Source organism: Echinops telfairi, unplaced genomic scaffold (genome assembly GCF_000313985.2).
Source record: "Echinops telfairi isolate 266 unplaced genomic scaffold, ASM31398v2 ScPeMD7_70;HRSCAF=299, whole genome shotgun sequence".
NCBI lineage: Eukaryota > Metazoa > Chordata > Mammalia > Afrosoricida > Tenrecidae > Echinops > Echinops telfairi.
Window position 1 is genome coordinate 10,976,464 of NW_022103968.1, and position 12,449 is coordinate 10,988,912.

The following is a 12,449-nucleotide window of genomic DNA, read 5'->3' on the forward strand; positions in this document are numbered from 1 at the left end:
GTGTGTGTGTGTGTGTGTGTGTGTGTGTGTGAGAGAGAGAGAGAGAGAGAGAGAGAGAGAACGGAATATGACCGGCATAGTCAGGCTTTTCTCCTATTATTAACTGCAGTTTATTGTGAACGACATCTGGTAAGGCAACTGGAGATTTCACTTCCACTTACTAATTTTATCAGGGCACCAGTGATTGCTCAATGAACTGTACATAGAAAATAGCTTTGTTCAGCTAGACATTCACTGCCTTCCAGATGACGGGTGTATACATGACACATCTGTCTTACTTGCCTTCAAGATGCCTCTCTAGTGAAGCCGTCCTGGACTGTGCAGGTACAGTGGGTTGAATTTGTATGTGACTTTGTCCCTTTATGCACAGTTTGGAATAACATTTTATATGGTAACATAGTTGCGGGATGAAGTCTATGTTGTGAAGTCAGACTTACCTAAATTGAAGGGGCTTGGCTTTTGTTTGTTCTCGAACAAACTTTCACTTGAAGAAAGTTTTTAAAAAAATCAAGGAAATGGAGAACAGAATGATTTGCCATGTCAAAAGATTGTTATTGGAAAAGGCAGCTAGTGCTCTGATAAACCTGATAAGAAAAACATGCAAATGAAATAACGAATGAGAAACAGGAAATAACTGCAAGCATAATAGTTGGTTTTTAAAAAAATGGATATTATGAACTGCTTATAGTTAATACATCAGAAAACTACAATGAAATACAGCAATTCTTAGGGAAATATAAACTTTGAAGACTGGGACAAGAACTAGAGAGCCCGAAGTGACTAAATGTTTAAGAAATGGGAGTGCAGGTATTCCTCATTGTTTCACTTTGCAGATACACTCATTTTTATAAGTTGCAGGTTGGTGGCAACCCTGCTGTGAGCACATCAGGCAGTGCTATTTTTCCAGCGGTGGGCGCCCATTTCATGTCTGTGCCTCGTTTTTGTCAGTCTCACAGCCCACCGTCATCAAGTTGGTCCTGAGAACCCCTTTGTAGGGTCACTGTGACTCAGAACCCACTTGCTGGCCATGGGGCAGGTGTTTGGGTAGCTACGTGGGAACAGCATTATGAAACACTTGGAAGTCTTGTGCGAGGTGAGAACAAGGTTGGAACAGACAGTCTCATCTTTTTCCTGAGGGAGAGGCTGGTGGGTTTAAACCTCTTGTTCTTAGCAAGCAACCCCTAACCCACAGTACCTCCTAATAGACCCGCCCCCCGCCCCCCCCATATACACTGCCATCCTGTTGATTTTGACTCATAGCAACCCTATAGGACAGAATAGAACTGCCGCTGTGAGTTTCTGAGACTGCAGCTCTTTGAGTAGAAAGCCTTGTCTATCTCCCGAGGAGCAGCTGGTGGTTTTGAATTGCTGCCCTTGTAGCAGACAAACGTGGTCAAACTACACTACCAACACTCCTTAATAGACACTGTAGAGTGTAAGAATAACTTTTGTATGCACTGGGAAACAGAACAATCATGTGACTCACTTTATTGTGATACTTGCTTTTTTGTGGTGGTCTGGAACTAAACCCATAATATCTTTTTTATATCTATGTATAGTGAGATGGAGGGAGAGAGAGAGAGATTGTTGTTAGGGGCTATGGAGCTGGTTCCAACTCTGACAACAGAATGAAACCCTGCCCAGCCCCGTGCCCTCCTCACCATGGTAGGTTTCCGTCCACTTGCAACCACTGTGTCCATCCATCTCTTTGCTGGTCATCCTCTTTTTTGCAGCCCCGCTACTTTTTCAGGGACTGGTGTCTCCCGATGTCTCCAGAGTCCAGGAGACAAAGTCTCCATCCTTGCTATTAAGGAGCATTCTGGCTGCACTTCTTCCAAGCCGGATTTGTTAGCATTATTTTAAAAGGGGAAATGGTTTTAGCATTCTTAGACACCCCCCCCCCCAAATAACCAAGACCACATAAATCCTAAAATAACACTAGCAGTGTTCCCAGAGAGTTCAGAGAGATGGCGGTTGGAAGCTGGACTGCCCCAGCGAACGTGGTTTCCAGGACTGACTGCAAAACACATGCCCAGCGCTCGTTTTTCACCCTTTTTCCTCCCGGACTCTTTGTGTTCCAGAAAACCAGTGCCAACAGAGCTCTCTTGTAAACGTGGCATAAAAGATTTGCAAAGCAGGGATGCCTGTAGGCATGGCATCCCTCAGAGATGTTGCAGGCTCGGTTCCAGGCCACCAGCAGTGAAGCAATAGAGCAAGTCAGCTTGCCCACTTGGGTTTCCCAGGAAAGAGGAAAGTTCAGTTTACACTGCCTCTTAGGGGCGCAGTGGCCTGAGGAGACGGCGAAACACTGTGAGAATGACCCTGTTGCTAGACAGAGGGCGCTGATTCACTGGCTTGAAGCAGGGCTGCCTTGGGCCTCCCTTTGTAAATAACCATAGGGTTGCGAGGCCTCAGGAAGCAATGGGAAGTGAAATGGGGGTGCCTGCAGTGAAAGCCCACTCCTAGTTTCACCAAACTTAAGCAACACATCATTTAGTGTGTTTTACCTGCTGTCTTGGGGAAAACATGCCAAGCTATTTTTATGACATGAAATATTGATTAAAAAACTAGAAAAGCCCCATTTAGGGAGAGCAAGTGATAGGTCTGTTTCGAGGATCAACAGAGATACGAAAGCGTTGCACAGACTCTTAGCTCCTCCCCTGCAGTGTGTTAAAAGAATCAAGATTCATAGTGCGTAAACATAGTTCAACACCCATTAATCTGTTAATGTAATTTATCTCATTAACAGATGAAAGGAGTGGTGTCAGCATTATTTTAATTGAGGTCATAGAATCATTTGGTGATTGCACCTCTTTGGGATAAAAGCTTCTCACAAACCAAGATTACAAGATAACTCCCCAACCAGACTTGCTGCCATTGAGTCAGTTCTGACTCGCAGTGTGATGCTATAGGTCAGGGTAGAACTGCCCTGTAAGTTTCTGAGGCTGTAAATCATTATAGGAGCAGAAGCCTCATCTCTATCTTAGAGAGCTGCCAGTGGGTTTGAACTATTAACCTTGTGATTAGCAGCCCAACTTGTAACCTACAATCCAGAGTTCCATTTCCCCACCACCACCATGACTTAAAATGTTAAGAAACGTCCCTACTCCTGGCAGCACAGTAGAGATGTTCAAGCTCTTGGTTGCTAACCAAAAAGGCAGTGATTTGAACCCCCAGCCTACTATGAGGGATAGAGGTGTGACAGTCTGCTTCAGTGAAAGAGTACAGTCTTGGAAACACTGTGGGACAGTTCTATTCTCTCAAGGCAGGGGGTGTAGCTTTTGATTTATGAGAAAAGTGCTAACTAACACTCCAAAAACCAAACTCACAGCGAACGAGTCAGTGCTGACTCTTGGAGACTCTCTGTGGGTTTCCAATATTGTAACTGTTTACGGCAGTAAAAAAGCTCTCGTCTTTCACCGAAGAACTGCTTAGGTTTCGAATTGCTTAGGGTTTCGAACTGCCGGTCATGAGGATCGCAGCCCAGCTCGTCGCAGGAACAGTATGACGCACAAGGGTAAAGCTAAAACTCATTCGTTACAGGTAAGAAGATCATCTACGTAGAAAAAACATTAGAATCTGGAGAGAAACAGAACTAAGATGAGCAGAGTCGCTGAATTTTCGAGTAGCCTCCAAACTCTGTAGCATTTACTGTTCTAGCAATACCTGACTAGTCATGATCCTCAGAAGTAAATGTTGTATGCAATAAGCAATAAAGCTGTAACATAACCTGGGAATGACCCAGAAATGCACAGAGCTTTAAGGTATAAGCACCAAAGCTTTAAAGAGGGAAGGAGAAGGGGATGCAGAAGCATCCCCTAGTGGGAAACCTCATGCTCTTGGACAAGCTTACTTCTCGTAAGGATCCCTTTCGCTAATGTCTAATTCAGTAGGATCACCTCAGTCTAACAGTGATGGGGTGGAATCAAATTTGTAGGAGGCTTGCCTTAGTAGTAGAAGTTAAGGTAATCGTTTAAGGCTCGTAATAACAACTGTGGTTTAAGTTCAAGAATAGGAGATAGACCAAAAGAGCTAATTCGGGAGCAGAGGCTGAGCTGTGTGGGTTTGGAAGCTTGGTTTAAGGTGGTGCCCTAAGTCACTAAGGGAAGAGTCACGTGGTTTAGTGGCTTCCTCGATGGAGAGAAAATAAACAGGATAGGGGGACGAACAACAAATGTGGGTGAAGGGAGGCAGCAGTGTAAGATAGGAAAATGATAATTTATCAAGGGGTCACGAGGGTTGGCGGGAGGAAACAAACGAGGAGCTGATGCCAAGGGCTCAAATAGAAAATAAATGTTTAGAAAATGATGATGGCAACATTGTACAAATATGCCTGATAAAATTGATGTATGGAATGTATAAGAGCTGTCAATAAAATAATTTAAAAATAGAGTAAACAGGATAGGCTGGATGGATTAAAGGCCTACGTGGGAAAGGACACACTACCGAGGAGTTGGGAGAGCGTGTGTAGAAGCTCCTCAATCCCTAGGGCCAGGGAAGGACTCCTTAGAGCCTCAGGAGCTTGCCGGGTGCTGTCTGCTGATTCTGCCCCAGGAACCCTACACAGCAGAGTATGTCTACCCCAGAGGGTTTCCTAGGCTGAGATCTTTCTGGAAGCAGATTAGGAGGCCCATTCTCTGAGGGGCTGGTGGGGTTGAACAGCTGACCTTTTCATTCGCAGCAGAGCACTTGTCCATTGTGCCACCGGGGCTTTTTCAGAAGCTTATGAGGTACAAAAAGTATTGACTTTGATGATATAAAAAATCAGGATGTTAATGCAGCAAAAGTCAGCTGAGAGAGTGAAAGATTTTTTTCAGTGCCTAAAATTGACAATATTTGGCATATATGAGAGGGCTTCAGAAATTCGTGGAAACAGACTGTTAGTTTAGTGTTTATTTCAATAGCGACCTAGTCTTCAACAACATTGTAATTCAAATGCATTAATTCTTTTAAATTTATTGGGTTCTCTTAAATCTCATCACAATCCATACATTCATTCATTGTGTCAAGCACATTTGCACATATGCCGCCATCATCATTTTCAAAGCATTCTCTTCTCACTTGAGCCCCTGACATCAGCTCCCCATTTCTTCCTCCTCACCCTCCCTCCCTTCCTCCTTCACGAACCTTGGTAAGTTATAGATTATTATTTTCACACATTAATTCTTTAGCCTTTCCTTATTCATTGCTTACACGTGCCTACGACGGTTGCACATGAAACACTGTGACCTAGAGCAAGCGCACAGTAGCCTTAAATATGCTTTCTTTGCTTCTTAATACTGCCGGGGGTGGGGGGTGGGGGGGGCTGGTCTTTTGTAACAGATTTGCCTGATGCAGCGCTGTCTCACTTCTTGGCTGCTGGGTCCACACAGGTTGTCTGGGAATCCAAGTAAAGTGAAATCCATGATGTCAAGTTTATCCCGTCGTCTCTTGGGGAGGACTTTTGTTTTCTCTGCATTGAGGTGTCATCCACGCCGAAGGCTGTAGCCCTTGGTCTTCATTATTCCTTCCTTCTGGTCCTCACTTTCAGTAAGCAGGGTTGTGCTGTCTGCCTATCATAGGTGGTTAGTGCGTCTTCCTCAGACTCTGAGGCTGTGTTCTTCACCCAGCCCAGCTTGTCATTACTGGCTCAGCATACAAGGTGAAAAAGTATGAAAGGCTACAACCCTGATGCGCACGCCTTTTCTGAATTTAAACCATGCACTATCCTTTTCTGTTGCGTTCGAAAGACTGCCTCTTGGTCTTTGTACAGGTTCTGCATGAATACAGTTAAGTGGTCTGGAATCCCCGTTCTTTGGAATGTGATATCCATTGTTTGTTGTGATCCATATAGTTGAATGCCTTTTCAAAGTCCATAAAACACAAATAACCATCTTTCTGGTAACCTCTGCTTTCAGTCAAGCTATGTGACATCAACAATGGTAGACCTCGGTTCACATTCTCTTTACAAACTGGCTTGGATTTCTGGCAGTTTTCTCTTGATGTATTGCTACAACAACAAAAATTGGGTGTGTGAAATTTTGCTTGTGTGTGATACTATTTAATAATTTCTGTGTTCCATTGAGTCACCTTCTACTGAGCTCTTCTAGTTGGTTGACCGGGTAGCTGTCTTTCAAAGCCCTTGGCAAAAACCAGCGAATGTTTCCAGGATTGCAGTGCCCTGGAAACCTTTGCTGGTTTATGCCAAGGGCTTTGAAAGAAATGCCTTCAGTGCAGCTTGGACGTCTTCCTTCAGCATCATCAGGACTTTCGACCTGTTATCTGTTAAACCCGTTGCTGTTGAGTTGATTCTGACTCACAGTGACTTTATAGTTTGGAACCGAGCTGTCCCCATGGGGTTTTGATTTATCCCTGTAGAGAGACCCTATCTGGAACAGCAACTATGCTTGCAGTCACCATTTGATTCGTTTGACTGTGATCCATGGTTTCAAGACTCCTGTCTCGTGCTCTGGCCAGTTAGCTAATGAAATCAGATGGTCGTAAGAAACACCATCTCTGTGTCTTTCCAGTGTGATGAAGGTGGTCCCCATGAGGTATGAAGTGGATGCCAGGCAACAGGTGTAGTGTTGCTTTTTGTGAAACGTTGTTGAAGTCCAGACATGGTATTGGTTCCTCTTGGTAACTGGTGGGCCAGTGTCAACTTTTGACCTTGGCCATGCTCTGATGGGTCTCCAGAGCGAGAACGGGGATGGACTGCCTTGTCTCCTGAGTTTACCAGGGGTTTTCACTGAGCTTAACTGACGAGTGCCCCCGAGATCCAGTCTGAACTCACTTTAGCGAAAAAGAGGTCTTTATTGTTCGATTGTGCAAAATTGGGTGCTTAAACCCAGAGGCAAATTGGGCCGAGGGGAGTGTGCTTCACAGCCCTTGGCAAGCATTTTGTCCCCTAGTTCCCAGGCCTGGCCCACCCCCCACCCCTCCGGTTCCTTATCGGCTGAGCACTGTGGGTTAGCAGACTTTCCCCGCTGTTGCCCAAGATGTTTCTGCCTCCAGAGCAGATTCCCTTCCCCTTCCTTAATTTTCCCGGGTCCCTCATGCCTTACCCTACGTGCTAGTGTCCTGGCGGCTAAGTAACTCCCTGACTCTTTGTTCTCTGATTGCTGAAGATGGGTCAGCCTGGTGATTTACCCCATATTTTGGGTCATCGAGTCCAGTGTCTGTTGGTGAGCAAGATAGTAGAGCTATGCCCAGCTTCTTAGATTGTAAGAATGGATGAGTAATAGTGATTACTCATTGGGCGGCTAACTGCAAGATCACCCGTTTGAAACCACCAGCTGCTCCATGGGAGAAGGATGAGGCTTTCTCCTCCCATATAGAGTGTGACAGCCTCAAACCCACAGGGGTAGTTGGACGCTGTCCTGTCCTGTCATTGGGAGTCAGAATCGACTTGATGGCAGTGCGAGAGAGGACTCTTGGAAGGAAGCTAGCCTCGTCTGAAATTGTATGCTCCCTCCTCATTTGCCACCTCGGAATCCATTCCCACATTTATCCCCGGATTTCTGCCACGATACGGCAGTGAAGTCTTGCAGGGCTTGGGGACCACCAGGGGTGGGTGGCTCATTTAGACAGCCCCCGGACCATCTGATGAAATGGAATCTAGAGCTCCTTCGAGGGTAAAGTGTGAGGACAATACACATTTCCTTCCCAAGTGTCAGGGGAGGTCATTGCAGGGTCTCCGCCCAAGTCTGGCCTTGGCTTCAGACACAAATACTGTGTCAGTCACGGTTAAGTGTAAGAAGCAGAAACGGCTCTGGGTGGCCAGAGCGAGAAATCTGGTGCTGTCTGAATTGGTGGGAAGGTCTGGAAGCTAGTGAGGCTGCTCCAGAGAAGCAGCCGCCACCGCTGCCCAGCTACCATTGTCACAACTGTCCCTCTGTCTGTGAGGATGGCAACCAGCTGTTACAGCGTGGAGTTCGCCACAGGCGGGCAAAGCTCCCGCCTTACAGGCCAGCAGCAGCGACTGGTCTTCCAGATCTCTCCCGTGAATCATTGGTGGAGCTTTCTTATCAAGTGTAACTATTACAACTGCACTTCCATTCGACTTTCATCAGTTTTCTGGGGTAACCCTCTCGGTCTCAGGAGGTGTCCCGTTACATGTTGGTTAGTGGCTGGGAGTCAGCAGGACCTGTGCTGTCTGTGCCTCTTACCCTGCAGCCCAGGCTGAAGAGCAGTGCTTTCGGGCCACGTCATTCTTGGCCGAGGGAGAGAAGAGAGTGACTGAAACAGTGGCATTTAGAGCTTCTGCCCCAACGTAGCATGATGCCATCTGCTCATGTTGCAGTGGTGAAGGGCAATCACGTGGCCAAGTCTGGATGTCCGTAGAGTGTTGAAGGGAGGCCCTGCAGGCTACTCAGTAGACAGGTACAGTGGAGGGTGGGAACTGGGTGGGAACGGTTGCTGAGTGCCAGTAGAGTAGTACTGTGGCCTCCGTGTACATGACAAACAAACAGAATAGAAAGGCTCATTGTGTTGGGAGTAGCTGGCCTGTGAATATGAAGGGTGAGGATAAAAGACTATGTATACATATGTTAGAGATGCTTCAAAAAGTTTGTGGGAGAATGGAGTTAAAAGCTAATGGAACTTTTCTATGGACTTTAAAAACTCTTGTGTATGTATAGTTAGTCTCCAGTTTGCAGTGGATTGGAGTTGCCATGAACTCCTCTTAAAGCCATCATTTTGGGAGGGCAGGGGGACATCTTGGAAGGAAATTTCAGGAAAAGCATGCATGAGAAATGAAAAAAAAAGATGTGCTGGGCATCTTGTGATTTAGTGACAAGTATTACACACAGTGGCTTTGATGAAACTTAGAGAATGCCATGGGGCGCTTAGAGAAGGCCCAGTCTCAAGTCCCTAAAGAAAATAAATGCTCTTTGCCTTCTCATAGACCAGATGCAGCCACGCTGTAAACTCAGAAGCACTGTATAAAAAGTTATTGTTGCTATCTGTTTGTAATATGTCTTGGCAGGATAAACTGGCCTATTTTTCTTTGTACTCTTATGACCGCTGGGCTATTTGGTCTTTGGACTGAGTTGTAGAGATCTATAATTTGTAGATATAGGTGTGCTGCCGGGACATCTCATGGCCTTTTACTCTGCAAATATTTATTTAGTGTGTTAGCATGCCAATGCGGTATTTTAGCCTCTGGTGAGGAATGAGGCACAGTTGAGTGTGGGAGATGATAATTCCGATGTTATGATTAAGTGCTATAGGAAAGCCATATCACATACATGAATGAGAGCTTTGAGGGAAGCAGGATGGATTCTGTCATTACAGGGCCCGAGGTGCCCGAGTGGTGGCAGCGTCACCTTGAGAGAGGGTGCCCTGAAAGAGAGGGCTACTTGAGCTAGAGCCAGGAGTCTCTGTTAAGTTCCACCCACAGACATGTTGTTTCTGTGCTCTCAGTTATTTTAAGAAGTGCCTGATAAATGTTAGGTGTTTGGTAATTATCTGATGAGTAGAACAAAACAGAGAATCTTTGTAAAACTCAATCAGAGATTTGCAAGGAGTATGGGGAAGGGGAGGGGTGTGGAGAGGTTTCCTTGCAGAGTGAGCTGCATGGCCCTGAAGACCCTGAGTTGAAACGAACGCTCCGAAGGTGGGATGTGCGGAGGGAGTGGTACCTGTTAAACTTGGAGAGAGAGACACGTGGCTCCATTGTTAAAGGGGTGAAGTTTTCTGCTGCAGAAATGGGAGCCACTGAAGGCTTAAATAAGCTAATCAGCCTAGGGTGTGATTAAAGCACTCGGTTACCAACTGGTAGGTTAGTGGTTCAAACCTACCAGTCGCACCAAAAGAGAAAGACAGGGTTATCGGTTTGACAATCTTGGAGGCCATTTGGTGGTGGTGGGGGGTGCGGGGAGGGGTAGTGAGGATGCTTCTATGAGTTGGAATCCACTGGATGGCAGTGGGTTTGCTCTTTTAGTTAGAGAGGTGAGAGATGGAGGTTGGAGATTAGGTGCTTAGACTCCACCAGAGATGATGGCCTGGACAGATTCAGCACTGAAAAAGAAGAGAGAGAAAAAAGAAAAAGAAGAGATGCAGATTTTGGAGATAGTTGGACCATTGTTGGTTGCCATTGGGTCATTTCCAACTAGGGCGGCCCCGTGCATGCAGAGTGGAACCCTTCCATAGGAGTGTTTCTGCTTTTCAATCTCACTTCCGTTGGGTTTTCCAGCAGGTGGCTAGGCCTGTCCTTCAAGGCACTTCTCGTCTAATGCTTTAACAGTGTACACACCCCGCACTAGAGGCCACACGAGTTGGGGGTGAGGGAGGGGAGAAGGAATCGAGATGACTGGGTGGATGACTGGGTGGATGGACTGCTTTTGACCCAGATATGGAAGGAGTGGAGGTGTCTCGCTCTCATGCAAAAGAACAAGAGTTAAAAGTGCCCCTAATGTTTCCACTATAATGCCATGAGCTGAAAGTCAGTGGGACAATCCATTCAAATTTCCAAGGAAAATTTATTTTAGTTAAGAATTCTGTATCTTTGGTGTGGACCAAGTATGAATGAATAATGTCTGTTACTAAACCCTTGCTTTTAGCTACCCTTCTGTGGCATCACTGGGTGGGTTCGAACCTCCAGCTTTGAGGTTAGTAGTTGAGTGCAAATGGTTGCACTGCCAGGGACCTTTGATGTTTCGCAAACCACACCAACTGCCATTGCACCCATTTTGACTCACAGCAACCCTGTGAAGGGAGCAGACAGCCTCAACTCTCTCCCCGGGAGTGGTTGGTTAGTTTGAACTGCTGACTTTGCAGTTAGCAACCAACAGTAGGGACTAGCTAGTTTCAGTTTGTGTAAAATCAATTCTAAAACAGCTAAGTAGTGTATCTTGGACTCCTTTCCATTTCTCTTTGCCTCCCTCTCAGGCTCTGCTGTCTCGCATAGCTTGCTATGAATTCAGGTCGAGTCCACGACAGTGGTTTTGTGTAATTCATTTATGCTCCCCGCTAGGTCTTACAGGCACTTGAGTTTTAATAACCTTTTAAAAACATTTTAAAAAACAGTACATTATATTCAAGCTGGACAAATCTAACCAGGGCAAAATTTAGCAATTGAACGAATAAAGTTTTCTGTGTAGGTTCTGCTTTAGTGTGATCCTTATTCTCTGCTGGTACTGCACAGTCCATTCGGAAGAGGCAGTACGTTAATGATTTAAAAGGCGGGGCGCCCTCGGGCTGCAGTGGTTAAGCGCTTGGCTGCTGAGAGGTTGCTGGTTAAAAACCTGTTTGTGGTCCTGTGACTTACGGCACCATCACTGCCCAAAAGGTGAAATGTAAGGAATTCTTAGCTCACAGGAGATTTGTCTGTTCTGATCAACCACTTGTCTGGGCACATTGAGAAAGCCAGGGGTGGGGGCGGGGGGAGTGGGGCGAGGGGCTGTATGTAGGCCAGTGGGTTGTGAAACTATGAGTTTATTTATTTTTCCCTTTTATTATGTTAGCTAGCAAGTCAAATCAGCAGAAATGATTTCCTTTTTCTTTTCTAAGTTAACCGAAGGTGAGGACATACATGTGTTACATGTATGTACAAGTTGTGAAACTATATAATAGGAATAGACCTAGTGTTTTTGGATGAGCAAATAGACCTTATGATTCTCCACCATGACTTACTCATGCCTTTCTCATTTTGGTTTTAAAGACTTCAACGATATTTAAAACCAGAGCATTAAACTGAATAAGTAAATAAACATAAGTTAAAAAAAAAAAAGTACCTAAAGCCACATGCTTGCAGTGCTATGTGAAAGGCATCGGGCTTCCTGCTTTAGCATCCTTTCCACCCCCCACCCCCCACTTGCTGATTGCTAAACTGGGAAGCCAGTGCTTGAGAAATGGTCTCCCCTCCCCCCTTCCCTCCTCTAGTTGAGTCCCGGTGTGATCTGACTGTGTAAGGAGAACAGGTTTTGGAGTCCGTGTGTCCCACTCGTCACCACCTCTCAGTCTCCCTTCTTGGGAGGCCTGCTTCAGGCTCATGGCTGTCAGCAGAAAGCAGGGCCTCACACCCACTCACTGCATCGAGCCAATGCCTATTCTAGAGCTCCCAAAGACAGGGTGGACCTGCCCTGCGGGCTTCTGAGACTGTAACTCTATGGGAGCGGAAAGCCTCCTCTTCCTGCCTCGCTACAAGTTAATAGTATCGTGTATATATATTTGATACCCCAAATCCACTGCTGTCGAGTTGATTCCATCTCACAGCAGCCCTATATAGGCCAGCGTAGAATAGTCCCACACGTTTCTAAAATGGTAAATCTTTACGATGCAGATCGCAGCCTCCTCTTTTTCTTGTCAAGTGGCTAGTGAGTTCAAACTGCCAACCATTTGGTTCACAACTGGGTGCTTTTTACCATTATGCCATCATGGCTCCCGAAATTACTCTTTATCCTTCAGGACGAGTAGTTTGTACAGGAGCGTGAGTCCAGGAAGCATCTGGAGGGGATTAAGAAGTGAGA

At 45.9% G+C, this 12,449-nt stretch overlaps 1 protein-coding gene across 1 annotated transcript in view; it reads left to right on the plus strand.

Annotated features, from left to right (window-relative positions):
• The window catches only part of CACUL1 (CDK2 associated cullin domain 1), a 71,834-nt gene that overhangs the window by 1,334 nt on the left and 58,051 nt on the right, over positions 1 to 12,449 (plus strand). The gene's annotated exons all lie outside the window — the stretch shown is intronic.